The sequence below is a fragment of the Nyctereutes procyonoides genome, unplaced genomic scaffold (assembly GCF_905146905.1).
Source record: "Nyctereutes procyonoides isolate TBG_1078 unplaced genomic scaffold, NYPRO_anot_genome, whole genome shotgun sequence".
Lineage (NCBI taxonomy): Eukaryota > Metazoa > Chordata > Mammalia > Carnivora > Canidae > Nyctereutes > Nyctereutes procyonoides.
The window spans coordinates 23,007,407-23,028,606 of NW_026575117.1; the positions used below are offsets into that span (position 1 = coordinate 23,007,407).

The 21,200-nt window shown below is 43.1% G+C and overlaps 1 protein-coding gene and 2 non-coding genes across 5 annotated transcripts in view; 1 reads left to right on the forward strand and 2 right to left on the reverse strand.

The window, feature by feature from the left end:
* The window catches only part of MDM4 (MDM4 regulator of p53), a 47,935-nt gene extending 39,721 nt beyond the window's left edge, over positions 1 to 8,214 (reverse strand). For all 3 annotated transcript variants that reach the window (XM_055334143.1, XM_055334140.1, XM_055334144.1), the window contains exon 1: positions 8,101 to 8,214. The gene's annotated coding sequence lies outside the window, so the exon portion shown is untranslated. The remainder of the gene's footprint in view (positions 1 to 8,100) is intronic.
* A 6,799-nt stretch (positions 8,215 to 15,013) lies between these two features.
* Positions 15,014 to 15,086, forward strand: TRNAK-UUU (transfer RNA lysine (anticodon UUU)). The gene has a single exon. It is a non-coding gene; the product is annotated as a tRNA-Lys (tRNA).
* A 286-nt stretch (positions 15,087 to 15,372) lies between these two features.
* TRNAK-UUU (transfer RNA lysine (anticodon UUU)) lies at positions 15,373 to 15,445 on the reverse strand. The gene has a single exon. It is a non-coding gene; the product is annotated as a tRNA-Lys (tRNA).
* Positions 15,446 to 21,200: the final 5,755 nt, after the last annotated feature.

Below are 21,200 nucleotides of genomic sequence, written 5' to 3' on the forward strand. Positions count from 1 at the left end.
CTCAGCCTTCACAATAAATATCAAGGAATTATAATCCCCCTTACTTCCTAGATCTCTTGTAACATTTTCTAGATTTGAATCTCTTAGTACTTCATCCAGAACTGGGTTCAATATGGGTCTCTGTATGGCAGGGCTTCCAAGACTTCATACACCTGAGAATATTTTTATCATCTTAAATGAATGCAGTTGGATATAAAATTCTAAGTTTCCCTTCAAAATTCTGTAAACACTTGTTTTCTTGCATTTAATGATGCTGTTCAAAACTCTGGCGTCAATTTTTATTTCTTGTAGTAATCTGTTCTCTCTCTGAGGCTTGTTTTGCTTTGTTACTCTTAAATTTCAGTATAATGTTCCTGGAAGCAAATTTTCCCTGATCTCTCATCTTTAGTCTTTCAAGGAACTTCCTGAGGACATTTATTTTTCTTATTCTTTTTTTTTTTTCTTTAAGATTTATTTTAGAGAGAAAATGCACAAAAACACATGGGGAGGGGCCAACGGAGAGAGAGAATCTCAAGCAGACTCCCTGTCCAGCAGGGGCTCCATCTTACAACTTTGAGATCATAACCTGAAATCAAGGCTCAGATGTTTAACCAATCCAGCCACCCAGGCACCCCCCTCTTTTTTTAGCTCTAAAAGAGAACTGTTTTTCACATTATTTCTTCAAGCATGTTCTCCTTTATTTAAATAAAATATTTATTAAATATATATTTTTTAATATTTTTAAAATCTAGGCTCCACAACCAATGTGGGGCTTGAACTCATAATCAAGAGATCAAGAGTCACATGCTCCAACAGCTGAGCCAGTCAGGTGCCCCTCCTTTTTCATTTTTGAGATTCCTATTATTTAGAGGTGCTGGGCTGACTCAGTCAGTGGAGCACGAGATCTGATCTTGGGAGTTGCAAGTCTGTGCCCCATGTTGGGTGTAGAGATTACTTAAAAATGAAATCTTTAAAAAATAGAGTTAAAAATTAAAAAATGAAATTTAACAAAAAGATTCCTATTATTTAGATGTGAGTACTTCCCATCTATTTTCCTTACCTTTCAGCTTTTCCTTTTTATCCTTTTTTTTATCCTTTTCTTTTTTTTAATTCTAGATTTTCTCAATCTGGAGTTCTAATCCATTCTTCAATTGTATCCATACTGAGGCTTGGCCTCAGTGGAAATACTGTATTTCAATCATTGCATTTTTCAACCCTAAGATTTCAGCTCGGTTCTCTCAGTCACAGCTTATTCTTATTTCAAGTTGTTAAGATGTTCTGTTTCTTTTACGATAATTATCAGTCTAACTTTAAACTCTAGATCCATCTGTCCTATTATTTCTGTTCCAATAATGTACACATTCTTCTTCTTCTCTTAAAATACCTGTGCTCTTCAGCTGTCTTTGCTATTTTTCCCTAGAGGATAGCAGATACTCTGACAGGCAAAGAATATGAGGCAAGACCAGATTCCAGCCCATATTAACTACAGTAAGGTGGAGTAAGGCAGAAAATAAGTACTAGGGGCACCTGGCTGGCTCAGCCAGAACAGTGTGTGACTCAATCTCAGGATTATAAATTGAAGCCCCACAGTAAGTATGGAAATTACTCAAAAATAAAATCTTAAAGAAAAAAAATAAATAAAGAACAAGTACAAAAGCAGAAAGCCCCAAGCACCAGAAAAGCACACTCTCCACCCCACACAATCATTACCCAGACCAAAGATTCATCCTTTGTTCCCCAAGGAGAAGCAGCACCATGATAGGATTTAGGGAGACCTAAGGATTTAGAATGTAAGAGAGAAGTGACTAAAGTCAGTCATCACCTATTTTTTTGTCAGCTTCTCACAAGTATACGCTTCTGTAATGCCATGATTCACTCTTGAGGAGAGATGGAGTAGGACTCTGGGTCACAAGGATTAAAAAAAGGTTAATTCTAAGGTAATGAGGCAGGGGAGAAACTAGACCAGTATTCCAACAGTTCCCTCCCTGATGGTTTTAGTCTCCTACAGCCATGACTGACTGACTCCTGTCCCAGACCAAACACTGCCTCCTCCCCATGCACACATGCACAAGTTCAAAACAGCCCATGTCACCCATCTCTTTCTCACAGCATTCTCTTATTCTTACTCTTGCAGGGATGATTTTGAGAGGGAGTGCAGCATCTTACCAGGAACAGGAACTGACTGCTTGGCAGATCTGAAGAATTTAACGTCAACAAGGTTTTCCTACTTTGCCTTAACACCTGGTAGAAAGTGTTGTGCCATTAAAAAGACACTGCTTTAAGGGCCATGAAAGTTAAGAGTAGGACACATTACTTTTGATTGCAAAGCAGAGGAGGAATGAGAGGGAATAGAGACAGGAGTGGAAGGATTTTAAAATGAAAGAAGAGTAGAAAGAATGGGAGAGAAAACAAGAGCAAAAGCACTGTTCAAGAACGTATGTGAGACATGAGGTCAGTTGACAAACTCTGAATCCAAAGCAAGATCTTGTCACTTTCCCACTTGGGAGTCTCTTCTGATTACAGCAGGGTTAGGCCTGTTACTTGCTCCTTAAAAGAGGAACCTGAGCCTAAAAGAAGTCAAATAACTTGCCAGAGTCTAGAGCTTATTATTCTTTCTATGCTACCAATGAGCAGTCACATTCGGTAACTCATACCAGAAAGCTAAGGGGCACCTGTGTGGCTCAGTCCGTTAAGCAACTGACTCTTAATTTCAGCTCCAGTCATGATCCCAGGGTTGTAAGATGGAGACCCAAGTCAGGCTCCCTGCTGGGCAGGGAGTCCAAGGATTCTTTCTCCATTGGGATTCTCACTCAATTGGGATTCTCTCTCGCTCTCTCTGCTCCTCCCCCCACAGCCCCATTGCACTCTAAATCAATCAATCAATCAATCAATCAATCAATCCAGAAAGTTGAGTCTTCTCTCTCCTTCTTACCATTATCACATCATTGAACCTTATCAATTTTAATCTCTAAATCTTTCAAAACCACCACTTTTCACCTCCATGACTATTTCCCCAAACCAGAAAGTGTTACTTCCAGCACGCATCACTGAAATAGACTTTTAACCGGTCTCTCTAAACTGCTTCAAACAAAATTCCACACTAGAGTTAAAAGGATTAAAAAAATAAAATAAAAAAGCAAACAAATCGGCAGCCCCGGTGGCTCAGCGGTTTAGCGCCACCTTCAGTCCAGGGCGTGATCCTGGAGACCCAGGATTGAGTCCCACGTCGTTGGGCTCCCTGCGTGGAGCCTGCTTCTCCCTCTGCCTCTGCCTGTGTGTGTGTGTGTGTGTGTCTTTCATGAATAAATATATAAAATATTAAAAAAAAAAAAAAGCAAACACCTAATCCTACAGTGCCAGGCCCTGCTCTAAAGCTTGCTACTGCTCTAAACACAGAATCTAGCCCTATTCTTGCCAGTCTTTCCTCTCGTACCTCATGTTCTTCTCCATGTTCCCTGCACCTCACCAACTGATCTTTTAGTTTCTCAGAGCATTTACTTCCTGTTTCAGGGCCTTTGCACATACTGCTCCTTCATTTGTAGCACTGTGAATTCCATGCAAGACTGACTCATCTGAGACCTTCTAGTCTCAGATTAAATATCACCTCAACAACCATTAATAGATGATAAACCTTTTTTTTTTTAATTTTTATTTATGATAGTCACATAGGGAGAGAGAGGCAGAGGGAGAAGCAGGCTCCATGCACAGGGAGCCCGACGTGGGATTTGATCCGGGGTCTCCAGGATCACGCCCTGGGCCAAAGGCAGGCGCCAAACCGCTGCGCCACCCAGGGATCCCGATGATAAACCTTTTAAAAGACTGGGGGATGGGGGGACCTTAAAACACAAAGACGACTGAGTATACCTGACCACTAACAAAACTCTCTAAAAGAGACAGTCATTCACACATCATGCACTTCCTGATATGAACCAACAGGAAGCACCCAGAACCTCCTATGAAGTATTCTTGACAATAAAACAACTAACCAAGCTTCTACATCTAATTACTTGTTTGTAGAAAAAATGGAGGGTAAAGGAATAAATAATACCAAAAGCAAACAATTAGCCAAACCCAGAATGTAGGAAATCTCAGAACGTAGGGATTTCAGATGGGGGGAGGGGTATGGCTACGTAGGGAGACGTACTTAGGCTAAAAAACAAACTCAACAGAGCATTTGGACCTTGTTCATTCAAGTCCTGATTCAAAGAAACCATCTATAAATTCCATTTTTCTCTAAACAATCCTAAAATTTTAAATTATATACTAGATTGTAGATATAAAGAAAGCGTTAATTGTAGTAAAAAGGCACGGTGGTAATTTTTTTTTAAATCCTGACCTAAGGGACAGCTGGGTGGCTCAGCGGTTTAGCCCCTGCCCTCAGCCCAGGGCGTGATCCTGGAGTCCCGGGATCGAGTCCCACGTCGGGCTCCCTGCATAGAGCCTGCTTCTCCCTCTGCCTGTGTCTCTGCTTCTCTCTGTGGGTCTCTCATGAATAAACAAATAAAATCTTTAAAAAAAATATTTCCATTAAAAAGTCAGAAAAAATAGAAAAAATACTGAATTAAAATAGTCTTTACTTTATTGAATGGTATACACCAAATAGAAAGAAATCACAAAAATTCCATTTATCTACTGCATCTTGAAAAAACTGGTACTCTTAGAAAATACTTCAGTTACAAAAAAGAATCTACATTATTAATTGGAACTGCTTTGGCTCTCCGGAAAGGTTTCTTTCCAGCTAATAATAAACCTCAGAGATGAGCATAAAAAGCTGAAGAGAATTTGCCTACTTTTAAATAAATGAAGGTAGGGCAGCTCAGGTGGCTCAGCAGTTTAGTGCCTCCTTCAATCCAGGTTGTGATCCTGAAATCCCGGGATCGAGTCCCGTGTCAGGCTCCCTGCATGGAGCCTGCTTCTCCCTCTGCCTGTGTCTCTGCCTCTCTCTCTCGGTGTCTCTCATGAATAAATAAAATCTTTAAAAATAAGTAAATGAGGGAAGAAAGTTCTTTTAAAAAAAAAAAGATTTTATCTATTCATTCATGAGAAACACAGTGGGGGAGGGGGAGAGACTCAGGCAGAGGGAGAAGCAGGCTCTATGCAGGGAGCCCGACGTGGGACTCGATCCCGGGACTCCAGGATCACGCCCTGGGCTGAGGGCAGGGGCTAAACCGCTGAGCCACCCAGGGATCCCGGGAAGAAAGTTCTTTTTGCAGTTTTCTTGCTTTCAAAAAAACTCTCCCTGGAACAAACTGATGGTTGCCAGAAAGGAGGAGATAGAAGAACAGGCAAAATGGGTGAAGGAATGGGAGATACAGGCTTCTGGTTATGGAACGAGTAAGTCACAAGGATAAAAGGTACAACACAGGGTATTGGTCAATGGTATTGTACTAGCGTTGTAGAGTGATAGATGGTAGTAGCTGCACTTGTGGTGAGCACAGCATAATGTATAGAGCTGTCAAATCACTACACTGTATACACCTAAAATGAATGCGACATCGTGTGTTTATACTTCAACTTAAAAAACAAACAAACAAAAAAAAAACCCCAAAAGGACTTCCTCAAGAGAGATAGGTTTATCGACAGAGAAGCCACGGGGTGCCTGCATGGCTCAGTCGGTTAAGCATCTGTCTTTGGCTCAAGTCATGATCTCAGGGTCCTCACAGTGAGCCCTACAGAGGGCTCCCTGCTTAGCGGGGAGTCGGCTTCTCCCTTTCCCTCTGCCCCTCCCTCTTGCTCTAATAAATAAAATGCAGGAAAAAAGAAAGAAAAGAAAGGAAAGCAAGCAAGCAAGCGAGAGAGAGAGAGAGAAGTCAATTCCACCACTTCATTCCACAACACAACAGAACTAAGGGTATCCCAGGGCAGGCCAAAGTACTCTGGTTTTTCAGTGCATTTGAAGACTGAAGAACTATTATTGCACATGGGCCAGTAGAGCTGACTCAGGGAGCACTTCCATTTCCATACTCTCACTCCCCTCCCTGGGTATGTGTGCATGAGCTTATACATCTGGACCTGTCTCCAACTTACAATCCCCACTGTGATGAATGATGACTCAGTTTCTTGAATGTGTCAAGCCCTTTTACTACTCACCTCCTAGGCATTTCTTGTACTGAATTTCTCAAACTACAAGTTGCACCCCAGTGAGTCATTACTGATCCCCTCCACTAATGAAATAGTACAGAAAATAAAAGTAACAAAGCTTTGTTCTGTGAAACCTGTTTCTGTTATTGAAAATAACCAACACAACACAGTTAAGCACCCTGGTATCAGGCACTCTTTAAAGCACTTTTTTGCAATGACTCATTTAATCTTTATAAAGATCCTATTAGGTAGATATATTATTGTCCCCATTTTCAAGGGGGAAACTGAGGTAGAGAGGAAGATAATTTCCTCAAAATCACGGTCTTAGAGTCCAAGCACCCTGGCTGCAGAACCAGAGTTCTTAACCATTCCCCCTCTTATGTGTCTAGGTCACAATATAAAACTTATTTTTACTGGGAGTCATGGTTTAAAAAGTTTGAAATCCACTGCCAATGGACTCAGATAATATCAGGCACCTGTCCTTTCTCCTCTTCTGTGATCTACTTTCCATTATTCTTATTCTTCTGCCTAGGTCAAAAGTCACTTCCTTGGTCAAGGCTGACACTCCAAGGGAAGCTGATGTCACTAGAGCCCCTCTATTACCACTTACCACATTATATTTGTGTTTTCTGTGTCCTCTACTGGACTGAAATCAGACAACAGTTTATTCATCTCTCAGTGATAATGGAAGACTGGTTTTACCATCATTTAGTCCAAAAGACTCCTATGCTTCATCTCCAAATTTCTACCTTTGAAAACAAGTGTGATTTTAAGACAGATCAAAAACTTGTCAGAAGGTGGCAGAATTAACCATTCTTAATTCTTTAAAGCCCTAAGGACCTCTACTAAACACTACTGTCTGATTCCTTCAACTATATACTTGAGGGCAATAAAAACAACTTTAAAAAAAAGAAAACTGTACTATTCAGACGTTGTTTTAGTTCTTACCAAGTCGGCTACACATCTACAAGGTAAAATGTGTATGTAGCAAGAGTATACTCCAGCACAGTGTGCAGAACATTAACGCCAGGAACAACCTAAAACTGCATCAATAGGCAGAGACACAGGCAGAGGGAGAAGCAGGCTCCATGCACCGGGAGCCCGACGTGGGATTCGATCCCGGGTCTCCAGGATCGCGCCCCGGGCCAAAGGCAGGCGCCAAACCGCTGCGCCACCCAGGGATCCCCCCCCCCTTTTTTTTTTTTTTTTTAAATAAACTACAAACGTGTGTGATCCCGACCTGCAAGCACTGTGAGAGACGAAATAACCTGTGACATAAATATTTCTAAATCACCTTCTGGTGTCAGGGAGGCAGGGAGCGGGGAGGAGCCAGAACCGAGGCTGAGAGGCGGGACCCTGGGCACCAACGACACCAAGTAGCTTTGACACCCGCTGGGAGCTGCCTGGGAGCTGCCTGGCCGACACGAGCGCCTTGGCGAGGGCGGGGAGGGGGGGGGTGGGTGCCGCTTTAGCAGGGTGGGCCTCAAAGTTCGGAGGGCGCAGAGCCAGCGGGAAGGCGTGCGGGTGGGAATACAGACGCCCGAGCCCCGTCGGCCCAGGCTCGGTCTGGGCGGGCCCGGCTGGGGCCCCAAACAGGGCCCGCGGCCCAGCCCCGACCGTCTGCGGTCCCTCCATTCGCATCTCGGGAGACATCCATGTCCGCCCTTCCCCCCTCGCTGCGTCCCGTTGAACATCCGCCGCCGCCGCCGACTCCGACCCTAGGCTGTAGCCCCGCGGCGGGACGGCGGGACGGCGGGACGGCGGGACGGCGGGACGGCAGCAGCGCGTCACTCCACCTCCATTTTTGCCTTCCGCGGGGCCCCATCGCGCAACCAAGCGTCCGCCCCCGGCTCCCCCGCCACGGGGCCTCCTTCCGCCCCGCGCCACCGCCCCAACGCCGCCACCCGGGCCGCAAGCCCCGCCCGCTGCCCCGGCCCCGAGGCCGCGGAGCCCGCCGCGCCCGCCGCCCGCCCCCTCCTCCCTCGCCCCCCCTCCCCCGCGGCCGCCCGGGACCAGGCCGCCGAGGCCCTAGAGCCACACCTCACGGCCGCTCCATGAGTCGCTCCCCCGCCGGGCCCGGGGCGCGGGGGCAGGGCGCGCCAGTCACAGGCCCCAAGGCCTCAGCGGCATTTTGAAACGGCGAGCGGTGAGGACGCCACTTCCGGTCTCCGGAAGCCGTCTCCTCCCGAGCGCTTCCGGTGAGGCCCGCGGGAACCATAGAGGCTCCGCTGGAGGGCTAGAGGGGCAGGAGGAGCTCGCCTCTCCCCACCATAGAGGGGAGCCCGAGCCGGGAGGAGAGTCGCAGGTTTTGGACGACTGAGTTGGGAGGCGGCGGCGGAAGGCGTCTCGGGAGCCCGCGGAGCCTGGTGGGGCCCGCCGACGTGTCCTGTAGGAGACCAGGGACGGAGGAGGGGAGAGCCCCCGAGAGCACAGTCAGAGGTAGCCTCCCGCGGTTCCGAAAAACGCCGCGTTCCCTGTGCGCCGCCGAGTTGACGTCGTCGAGTCCCCGGAGGCTTGAGGGGGCTTGAGGGGGCGAAGAGGTCGCCCGCGCAGTCGCGGTGGGGGGCGGAGGACCAGGGCACACGCGAGCATCAGGATGCGGGATGGTGCGCGGAGGTGCAGAGGACAAGAGGTCGCCGTGGTCTGAACAAGTCCTTGTTTGTGCTGCTTTAAAATGCGGCCCCCAGGACTGGGTACAGACTTCCCCCCCCCCCCTAAATAAAATGGGGCAGCGAAAAAAAAAATTTAAAAAAAAAATCAAAAAAAAAAAATGGGGCAGCGACCTCCCTTAACGTGCGCATTGCGCCTTCTGCTCCGTTTCTGGCATCACCTTGCGCGTAGCTCGGAGACCTGAATCTCTTGCAAATGAACTGAAGGATTGATTCCCTTTTCACGGTTGCTCCCACCTCTCAAAAAATAGAGGGGGGGGGGAGGAGAATAATGATAGAGGGGGAGGGGAGGGGCTTTTTTAGCTGGACCACTCTTCAGCTGCTTCTCTCTTTCTCGTGCAATTAACATTCGTGTTGTTGTTTTTCTTTTTTTTTTTTTCTTTTTTTAGGTTCCCAAGCAATGATTTGTGTCTTTTAAATAGTATCCAGTTAGCTTAAGTCTCTTCTCCTGTCTCCTGGACTCTTGGAATTATGATCCTGTCTGGCAACTCATTTTTTGTTTAAGGCGGACAAGCATGTGTTAAAGACCCACTGGGTGCCAAGTAGCAACCTAGAAGATTCCAGAGCAAATAAATGACCCCTGGAATCTGTCTAGTGGAAGAGTAAATGAATAGTCCAGGTAAATAAATAAAAAAATAATGATAAATAAATAAAACAAATATTTTTTTAGATATAAAAAATAGAATAAATATTTTGAATATAAAAAATAAATTAAATAAGTAAATACTTTTAAATATAAAAAAATAAAATAAATAAAAATAAATTTAAAAAATAAATGAATAAATAAATAAATAGTCCAGATAAAAAGAATGTGGTCAGTGCAGTTAACGTCGCCTGAAAGGTCAGGAGATCAGCCCTTTGAAATCAACGTATTTAACTTGTCTTTATCAAAAGTCTTGATAGGGAACCCTGGGTGGCGCAGTGGTTTAGCCCCTGCCTTTGGCCCAGGGCGCGATCCTGGAGACCCGGGATCGAATCCCACGTCGGGCTCCCGGTGCATGGAGCCTGCTTCTCCCTCTGCCTCTCTCTCTCTCTCTCTCTCTCTCTCTCTCTCTCTCTCTCTCTCTCTCTGTGACTATCATAAATAAATAAAAAAAAAATTAAAAAAAAAGTCTTGATAAATATGTTGAATAGAACATGGTTTAAAATAGAGCTTTTCCCCCTCATGGTTGACACTGATTCATGATTGATTATTCATCTTCCATTGTTGTTCTTAAACCACGAGTTATCCCACCTAATGATAGTCAATACCTGGCAACATTCGCTATCCTTTCCCAAGGAGCCCATAAAACTTCATCAAGTGACTTGCTCTAATGAAAATAAACTATAACTTGAGCATTTCTTCTCCTTATCAAGTAAACTCGATGAGGAAAGAAAATGAAATTAAGCTCCACAAGCTCATAACTGACTCAGCGATCACCACTTCCTTCTCTAAGAACTATATTCAAAAACCATTTATTTAATAAAGAGACAGGAAATCTGGGTTTAGTTATTTCTAGAAACCAGAAAGTTACACAGTTCTTCAGTTTCCCCAGTCTAAATAAAATGGCTAAATCAGATTTTTCTCGAGCCCCTCGGAGCTCTAAAGGAACTAGAAGTCAGTGTTCTTGATCTTAGCCTTTCTTTAAAAATCATAATGAACTACTTCACATACACAAAAAGGTATAAAGAAGAATATATAATCTTTTCCTCACCACTCTCCCCCCTAAAGAACGATATACTCTACTTATTACGAAAAAGTTTCCAATAGGCCCTTCTCTTATGACATCTAGTTCACTTCAACTCCAAAGGAAACTATCCTGAATTTGGTATTTACCCCGGCCACGCGCTTCTTTAGATTTTTAGGATTTATATATGTATATATTCCTTAAAAATATTTAAAGATTTTTATAAATGGCACCAAACTGTATGTATTCTACTGCAACTTGGATTTTTTGCCGATCATTGTGAAATTCCACAATGTTAAATCCTGCATAATTAATTTTCAATATTGTCTAGTAATGCTGTATAGTAATAGACTGAATTGTATAATCAACTGTTGTATAGCAACTGTCCTTTTCTAGGGCTACCATCACAAAATACCATAGACTGGGTGACTTAATAGAAATTTGTTTTCTCACGGTACTGGGTGTTAAAAAGTACAAGATCAAGGTGTGGCAAATTTGGTTTCTTCTGATACATCTCCTTCGCTTGCACATGGCTGCCTTCTTATTTTGTCTTCACTCCTTGGTCTGTAAATTGTCAGCGTCCTAACCTCTTCTTATAAGGACACCGGCCATAATGGATTAGGGCCCACCCATATGACTTCATTTTATCTTAATCACTCCTGTAAAAGAAAGGCTTGCCTCCAAATGGAGTCTCATTCTAAGATGCTCGGGGTTAGGACTTCAACATAGTAATCTGGAGGTAGGGGGGGACACAATCCACCCCATAATAGTAATGACTGCATCACAATTTTTATTCATCGCCTCCGTTCATAAATAGGTGTTTCCAGTTGTTTGCTGTTACAAACAATGCTGCCATGGACATTTCTTGTAGTTGTGCCTTCTAGGGAGTAGAATCACTGTGTCACAAACACGTCATCAGCACTACCAGATCATAGTACAGTGCTCTCCAAAGTGGTTGTAGAAGTACACGCTCCTGATGGGTGTGTATACGATTCAATTGCTCACATTGTCAACAATAGCCAAACTTTGGAAAAAGTCTGTATGTCCATCAACTGATGAATGGATAAAGAAGATGCGATATGGGGCACCCGGGTGGCTCGGTGGTTGAGCCTCTGCCTTTGGCTCAGGTCGTGATCCCGGGGTCCCGCATCGGGCTCCCCGCATGGAGTCTGCTTCTCCCTCTGCCTGTGTCTCTGCCTCTTTTTCTCTGTGTCTCTCATGAGTAAATAAATAAAATCTTAAAAAAAAAAAAAAGATGTGATACATACACACGGAAATCAAACACTTACACACTCAGCCATCAAAAAGAATGAAATCCTGCCATTTGCAGCAACGTGGATGAAACGTGTATTATCCTACGTGAAATAAATCTGTCAGAGAAAGACAAATACCGTATGATCTCACTCATGTGGAATTTAAGAAAGAAAACAGATAAAATATGGGAAGGGAGAAAAGAAAAAAAAAGGAAAGGGAAACAAGCCAAAAGAGAGATAAATGATAGAGAACAAAACTGAGGGTTGATGGGGAGAGGTGGGTGGCAGATGGGCCAGGTGGGGGATGGGCTAAAGAGGGCACTTGATGTGATGAACATTAGGTGTTGTATGTAAGTGATGGACCACTGAATTCTACTCCTGAAACCAATATCAAGCTATATGTTAACTAATAAATTTAAATAAGAAAAATAAAAGATTCTGTTGCTCCACATCCAATCCTTGGTATTGTCAGATTACTAAAAAACAATCCAATAGATGTGAGAATTTCTCATGGTGGTTTGATTTACATGGCGGTTCCATGATTATTAGTACGACTGAGTGTTTTCTCCTATTTATCAACCATGGTTACTCACCTATGAATTGCCCGTCCGTGTCTTTTGCCCATTTTTCTATTGGTTTGTCTTTACTGATTTTTGGAGTTCTCTGCCAAATCTGGTTATTAATCCTTCTTGATTATATGTATTATGAATAAATCTTTAAATCTATAACTTGTTTTCACTCTTAATGACTTGATGAACAGAAGTTTTTTAATGGAGTCAGATTTATTATTTTCTTTAGTTTCACTTCCTTTTTTTTTTTTTTATTTAAGAAATTCTTCCCTATTTGGAGGTCATAAAGATACTCTCATATATTTTCTCCTAGACGTTCTAAAGATTCACTTTTCACATTTAGGCCTTTGACTCATCTGAAATCGATTTTTGTGCATGTTGTAACATGGAGATGCAATTTTATTTTTTCAATTTGAAAAATAAATGTGTGGCTCTACTGAATATAAATGTGAGCCTATCTCTAGTGTCTCGAATTAATCTTTCCTGCCTATTTAACACAATCATTGAAGGTTTTGTAGAAGAGGAATCATTTGAGTAGGATCTTAAAAAAATGCATGGGATTTAAAGAGGCAGAAATGGGAGAAGTCATTTGAAGAAACATGGCACAAATAATGAAGAAAGGAAAAACACAAGGAATTTAGAAGAGACGGTCTTAAAACTGAAAATAATCTACTTTGATCAAACTTGGTTATAGAGTCAAATGATTGGCATGGTACTGAATCACAGTACCCAGTGCAATATCCACCAGGTACACATGGCTTGAAATGTGGCTACTCCATATAGAGATGTGTTATAAGTGTAAAATACACATCAGCTTTCAAAGGCTCAGTAGGAAAAAAATACTGTAAAGTATCTCATTAATAATGTCTTATATTGATTACATATGAAAATAATATTTTGGATATATTGGGTTAAGTAAAACATATAATCAAAATTAATTTCATATGTTTCTTTTTACCTTTTTTAATGTGGCTACTAGAGAATTGTAGATAATAATTGTGGTTTGCATGTAAAAAGTTCCATGTGTCTCTCCATAAAGTAGTAGGGGAAAATCAAAGAGTGTTGAGCAAAAGAAAGGCAGTCTAATATACCTAATTTAATGGCTAAGCATCCTGTCTGCACACAGCCAATTTTAGAAATCTGCCCATTAGCTCAGCTCTGGACAGATGATTAATTCTGGCAATGTGATTCTTATAGAGAACATTTGATGTGATAGTCCTTGTCATTGTTTTTAGTGTGCTCCTTTGACTAAGTGGAACATAAATGAGCCAAACTTTTAATAATTCCCCATTACTTAGGGGATGAAGTGATTCTTTTTGTCTGGAATTAAGCATTGTTAGTTTTCAGTATTCTCTACATCTCCCTCCAATCCAGTCAAATATGTTAAGCCTTATATACAGCACATTCACTATCATTAATAATGCTATAGTGCTTATTTGAAAGTTGCTAAGAGAGTAGATCTTGAAAGTTCTCATTATAAGAAAAAAAAACTTGTTACTCTGTATGGTAACACGTTAACTAGATTTATTGTGGTGACCATTTTGCAATATATACAAATACGGCATTGTTGTGTTGTACACCTGATACTAATGTTATATGTCAAGTATACCTTGATTTAAAAATTGTTAAAAATATGTTAAGTGTTGAATTTGTCCTAAAGAAATAATCAGAGCTGCATAAAAAGAATTACACGTAGGGGGGGGATCATCATGGCATTTTAATTGGAAAATACTGCAAATGACATAACGGCTATATGAATTATGGTACAGCCTTAATACATGGATTATTGTGTAGCTATTAATAGTCATGTTATAGAGGAAAACAACTTATTGGAAAAATGGCAAAATAAGCAATTATGAAGTCACAAAGACTTAATGGCAAAGATGTAACAAGAACAGACTACAGATTCTGCTCTTTCTAGCATTCTGACACGATCTATACTTCAACACTTAACATATTTTTAACAAATTCCTAAAAGTGAAATTTCTGGTCCAGAACAATCACTCCTCGAGTGTTGGAATTAAGCAGATGGGATTAAGGGAGATTCTTTATAGAGTCCCACGCTCAACCCCCTGGTGAGTAATTCTCAAGGCCAGCCCTGTAGCAGAAGGCAGAGCTCAGATTACTGACGGCTGTGGAAGAGAAGAGCCCCCGATGCTATCTCTGATCAATAAAATCTCTCTGCCGGTACGTTCAGCTTCCTGTCTTTCTAGCTTGCGAGGCTCCTGCCCCCAGAGTCATGGCTGGTGACTTCCTCCAGGGTTTTGCGTCACTTAAAACTTACTTGGACGTCTTCAAGCGACATACAGGACAATCACACTGTCCTATCCCTCTGCAGAGTCCTTTCTACCACTCCACACTACGCAGTTTAACCCAGTAGCTTCCGAGCAGTATATTTGTATTCTCTCTTAGACTCTTTCTTTTCTGCTTTCCGATCAGTTTTAGAACGAATATCCGCCCTATTACTAATAGCAAAAATAGATCTGATGCTACCGCAATGCTTCAAAAGTGATACAGCTTGCGTCCTCTCAATCCTGGACCTATTTAGAGAGACTGCAAATCAAAGAAACCTATGTAATAATGGTTTGGGGGCCTATGAATACCTCATAATTCTGAGGTACCTGCTTACGCTGGTGAAAAGTACATGATTTAAGTCTTCTGTTTCTCTTTGTTGTGTGAATCCTGAGCTTTCTTGGGTTGAAAACAATTTCACGAAATATAGGTAGTGGAAATCGATTACACAAGGTTCTTTATTCTTATGTAAGGCATTGTAGTAGGAGCCCTTTCTCGTGAGAGCCCGGATAGCTCAGTCGGTAGAGCATCAGACTTTTAATCTGAGGGTCCAGGGTTCAAGTCCCTGTTCGGGCGCTTTGCTTTAACTTTCGCCTTTATTTTTTTTCCTTCACTTATTAACAAGCTGAGAAACACAAATTCCATCTCAACGGGAAACAACTGTGCAAAAACCTCCATATTTGCCAAAAAATTAAGTGATTTTTTTATATAGTTAGTTTTTCTTTCCCTGAGAACACATTGACCTTGCATTTTCTAAAAGCAATGAAAAAATGAGTTCAACTTGAAGTGGAAATGTGCTTCATCAGGAGAATCTCATTTGGTAGTAATCTGGTAATGCCAGCAAGGGGCAAAAAGCCACGAACGCCCGAACAGGGACTTGAACCCTGGACCCTCAGATTAAAAGTCTGATGCTCTACCGACTGAGCTATCCGGGCGCTCCGAGGGAGGCTTGCTCTTCTGTTCACTTGATATAATTCTAATAAATTACTTCTCTGGCGAAACACACCTAAAGTGCTTTTATCAGCAAGGTAAAGAGAAACAAACATGTACTTTTTCTATCCTTTTTCTCCGTTTACTTAAGACATGTGTCCTTCGAGTTCTTTCATATTTCATGTTTGATTAATTGCCAAAATCTACAAAACTGAAACGAAATGGTAATAACTTACAAGACAAGGCAACCAACATGAAAACTTTCAGACAGAACCGCAACTTCTTTTTACTACAATTCTTCTGTCTTCCATCTATCACTTTGCAGATAGGACCTCTTAATTTTCGTTATTCCGCAGAACCAGATTACAGTATCTTTCCCCTTAATGAAAAATACATTGCCCTTCGCCAGACGATGTAGCTGTTAGATGAGCATTCCTCAGCACAAAAGAAGGAATTTGATTCATGAATACAGGAGCTAATATGAGAAAATAGAAGTAACGGTGGGAAGGTGAGTCCAAATTTAGATTGAGAGAGAAGGAACTTAGACTTTCAGTTCAGGCTTCGGTTGAAGCTTTGCCTCTCCCCACCTCCCAGGCAAGTGGCAGTTTTCAAGTCAGACTCACAAAATGAGCCATCCTCAACCAGTATTAGTGTGGCGCAGTGGGAGCAACATGGAGTATTAGGAATAAAAACCTCCAGATCAGCCTAGTTTTCCCTAAGATCAGTTTCATCAGCCCTGACACATAGGGTGTGGAACACAGGATCATGAAATTTTGAAGACTTGATAAGGGAATTCATTTTTATTTCTGGGAACTTGAGGCTTCTGAACACAATGAATAATAAAATAGCTCAGCCTCGCTTGGAGGGATTTCTTTCCTACAATTGTCTGATTCTTTTAGAACAAAGACCCACAAATTATGTGAGCCTGAGCAGGCCTGAGTTTCCATATCTATGAAATGAGGGAATTGATTGGTTGACCTGTAGGATACCCTCTAAAGTTTTACCATGCTATTGCTTTTCCCATTGTAAATAAAATTAGAAGGAATGGACTCAAAATGCAACAGGAAGAAATGATATGACTGAACAGGCATTTATTGATCACCCTATTACGCCTTAGGTCCTGCGCTAGCTCTAGAGTAGAAGATAAACAGGGCACAGATCTTGCTCACAGCCTGGGAAAGAAGGCAGACCCTTAAGCAAACCACTTTAACAAAGTGACAAATGCAGTAATAAGGATCAAGTACAGCATGGCAGGAGATGAGCATGGATAGAAAGGCCTGGACTATACAACAAGGATGGTGGCCCTCGAGTTTTCAGCAAGAAAAGCACATGGTCAGAGTTCGATTCAAGCAAGTAACTGTCAGAGGTCCACAGAGTCAATTGTAATGAGCCAGCAGACATTTGTCTTTCACTTATTCAGACATTTCTTGAGCACCCACTTTGTTAAATGCAAAAACTTCTTGCTCTGTTTTTATGAATGAGATACGGAAATGCATTACACCATTTCTTTTTAAGGAAGGGAAACAGTATCTGTCCAGGATCCCTAATAGGGAAGGAACAGAGGGCCTTGAAGTTTTTTTGTTTTTTGTTTTTTTTTTTTCCTCCAGTGGCTTTATTCCCTTTCCTTCAGGATAATAAACCCGCTGTTAAAAGTTGAACAGATGGAATGAGATTGACCCGTCAATTTGCTTATGGAGTACCTGCTATTTCCACAGCAGTGAACCAGGCACAGTGGGAAGAAAAACAGTAGGCCCTGAAGGAAAGTGGGGAGTGTAAATTGGGTCCGAAGGATGGTGAACGGGTTACTGTGGCTGAAATGGAGGGAGGTAGAGATGGGCGGGAGACAGCTGACCAGGTTTATTTCAGGCCTGAGAAAAAAAAACTACATCATATAGGCAACAGCAAAGTTGGAAAGTTGAATCAAAAAGTCTGGTTTGTTAACATTGCAATGTCCCACCTGAGGGAGCAGGAACTGAATCTGCTTATCCCCACGTTGCCTTTCCACACACATGGGCAGGAGTGCCACCTTGCACTATTTAGTTGACCCTTCCTGGAGTTTCTTCAAGCTTCTCACTCCCCACGAACTAACTTAATCCCCCCGGTAGAGGGCAGTCCAAACCCACAGATTCTATATTGGGGACCCCGCCCCACGTTTCTTAAGCATTCTTTCCCCCACTAATTTGTCCTTTTTAAAATGAGTTTTTATTTTAATTTAGTACAGCTCATATATGGTGTTAAGTTAGTCTCAGGTGTTTTCCCACTGATTTGTAGACGGATCATTTTTACCTGCCACAACCCCTCCACTCCCCCCACCTCCACCCCCACCCCTCTCCCCATTCACCAGACTCCTCTGTCTTGGAAAATCACCACTGGCTCCGCATCAGAGCAGGAAAAAGTTGTAGAGCAAGGGAGGTCTCGCGATTCTCCCACTTCTTGCCCTCTCAGTGACATCATCCTGAATCCTGACACCACAGTCCTCTCCCTGCAGCTGCCCTCAGGAGTTACACCTTGGAGTGGAAAGTGTTTTCACAGGGACTTGGGGGCAGCCGCCTTACACGGTGAGGTCTTTTGTGTCTTCCTCATCCTGAGAGTCCCACAGTGGCACAAGGCAGGGAAAGCACATGGATAGTTGTGCATTGAATACAATTGTATTGAAGAGCCAGACGGCACATCTCTAACGGCGGCGGGATTTAAGTCAGGAGGAAAGGTTTAATTTGGGGAGGCTCTCCCAGGGTTTCCCAAACCAATGCCCAGTGTCGCTGCCTACACAAAGCCCAGTCTACCACCATCATTGTATAGAGTCTCTGGAGTTAAGACCATTACAAGGTGCCAGGGAGATGCATGGTACAGAGAGGTTGTTTGGAGACCCCAAACCAAGTGAGAGCAGCCTGGGGTTCCAGTGAGCCCTCCCACCCCTCTTCTCTCTGAGCATACAGGGAAGCTAGCAGCCCAACAATCCTGAACAGCACCAACAGCTCAGACACCAGGATAAATACTCCCTGGACCAGACAGCCCTCAAATGTCCTGGATCAGTGAAAAGATGTAAGAGAAAAACAGGACTGATGTCAAGGCCAGTGGGATTCAATGGAAGTGAAGAAGTCAATCTGACCACCGAATATTTACAGAGCTCCCCTACCCCATCTACAACATCTGTTCACCTTTCAAAAATATTTGGATCTTTTTGAGGAGTCTACTGCAGGATTTTTAAGTGGAAATGGTGCCAACATTGCCTTTTGCGATTTTAGCTTAAAATTGTTTTACAGATAAACCCTAGCCCAGAACAGAGCCCTGAGAGAACACAGCACAGATTCACACACCCTTTCCTTTCATTCATTTCAACCACTTGCTCCCGGACTAATAACCAGGTCCTCATTCATTCACACATTCACCAAGTATTTATTGAAACCAGCTGTGGATCAGGCAATAAATCAGTTCTAGAAATTCAAAGGTAAACCCAACAGAGAGCGCCGGGTCCTTAAGTAGCTTATAGTCGAATTACCCTCTTCTGTCCCCTCCCCAATTCAGAGAAAAAGCAAACAAGTAGTTTTGACACTCTGTGATTAGTGTTACAATCCAGGCAGCTCTTGGGTGTATTTAGACCTGCTCAGGAGGCACTCTAGGGTAGCTTTCTGGAAAGTTAATTGTAGGGTGTATTAGTCTGCTATTGCCGCTGTAACAAATTACCATACATTTAGTGGATTAACACAATTCTGTAGATCACAATTCTACCACGGGGCCCACGAGGCAGAAATCACTGTGTCAACAGGGCTGTGTTCCTTTCTGAAGGCTCCGGGGAAGAATCTGTTTCCTTGCATTTTTCCAGTTTCCAGAAGCTATTCACATTTCTTGGCTCAGGACCTCAATCCTTCGACTTAAAAGCCAGCAGTGTTGTATCCCTCTTACCATTCTTCCATCACCACATCTCCCTCTGACTTCACCCGGGGGAAGGTGCTCTGCTTTTCACGGACTAATGTGATTAGATTGGGCTCACCTGGGTAATCTAGGCTAATCTCTTCATCTCAGTCTTTAATGAAATCCCATCTGCACAATCCTCTTGTCATGTAAGATAACATATTTGCACTTTCCAGGAATTGGGAAGCAGACATTTATTCCTTTTGCAGGGGCCATTATTCTGCTTACCATGTAGAAAGACAGCCACACAAGGGGAAGGGCAACAGAGGTGGGGTTTGGGGTAGGAGGCCCTTTCCAAGCAGTTGGAAGAGCTTGTAGAATGACCGGTAGGTGGGAATCACATGTATTCCAGAAACAACATGGAGTTTTCATTGGAATGAGGGAGGGAGTTATTCACTCAACCCACATTTATTATTATTTTTTAAGATTTTCTTTATTTATTTGCAGAGAGAGAGAGAGAGAATGAGCAGGGGGAGTGGCAGGGAGAGGGAGGACAAGCTCCTGGATGAGTAGGTGAGACTTGATCCCAGAACCCTGGGACCAGGACCTAGGATCATGACCTGAGCTGAAGGTAGATACTTAACCTACAGAGCCACCCAGGTTCCCCTCAACGCACGTTTATTAAGTGCCCACTATATGGTAGGTGCTATTTTGAGGATACAAGGATGAACAAGACAAAGTCTCGGTCCTCTGAGGCTACAGTGAAAGGCAAGGGCCAGATTATGAGAGGCCTTGTTGACCTTCTTAAAGAGTTTGAGCTTTATCCAAGAGTTATGTGGAGTCATCCATTCATTCATTTGACAAATTTTATTGAGCACATTCTATGTGCCAGGCACTGTTCCAGACTCTGGGAATACAGAAGTTTAAGAACTAAAGAGAGAGAGAGAGAGAGAAAAAAAAAAAAAAAACTAAAGAACCCCTGCCCTCACAGAGCTTCTGTGCTACTTGATGTTAATTAAGCAAGGGAAGGGGATCCCTGGGTGGCTCAGCGGTTTGGCGCCTGCCTTTGGCCCGGAGCGCGATCCTGGAGACCCGGGATCGAATCCCACGTCGGGCTCCCGGTGCATGGAGCCTGCTTCTCCCTCTGCCTGTGTCTCTGCTCTCTCTCTCTCTCTCTCTCTCTCTGTGACTATCATAAATAAATAAAAATTAAGCAAGGGAAGCAGGTGTCTGCTTTAGAAAGATCATTCTGGCTGAGGTATTGAAGAAGAAATTGGAGGGAAGCAAAACTAGAGGTAGCCAGGCCCCTAAGCTCCCTTCCTCAAGATTCACAGTCTTTCTCCAGCTTTGTGTCACTCCTTGGACACCTCCTTTTTCGTCAGGAACCTCCTTTCCCCTCTATCCTCCAACTGTACCAATTCTGCAACATCCTACCCCAGCCCCAACTTAACATTCTACACCTGGTCTTCCCAGGGCGGCAGAAGAAAAGGATGAAAATGTAAATATCACTTCCACTATGTATCAGAATACCTGATTCCAGCCACATCCTTGCTTCTGCCGACAATTCCATTTCTCTAAGAAGCCACCATTCTCATCCCTTTTGGTGGCTATTTTAACCATATCTACATTCATCAAGTCCTCAAGCCCAGCTTGACCCCTTCTCTTTCAGGAGATTGCTTACAGACCATCAGGTGGCTACCAGTTAACTCCTCACCTCTAGGCTTACCAACCTATGCAAGTACCTGCTTGTGCACCCTTCCTCTCAGATATCCCAAGCAACCCCATTCCTCCCATCCACCCCCTGTGTGTCCATCTGCTCTGTCACAGTTTTTATTAATCCTCTACCTCCTCGGTCTTTCCCTTCAACATCTGAGTATGTTTAAGCTCTTCCGATCTGAAAAAGCCATC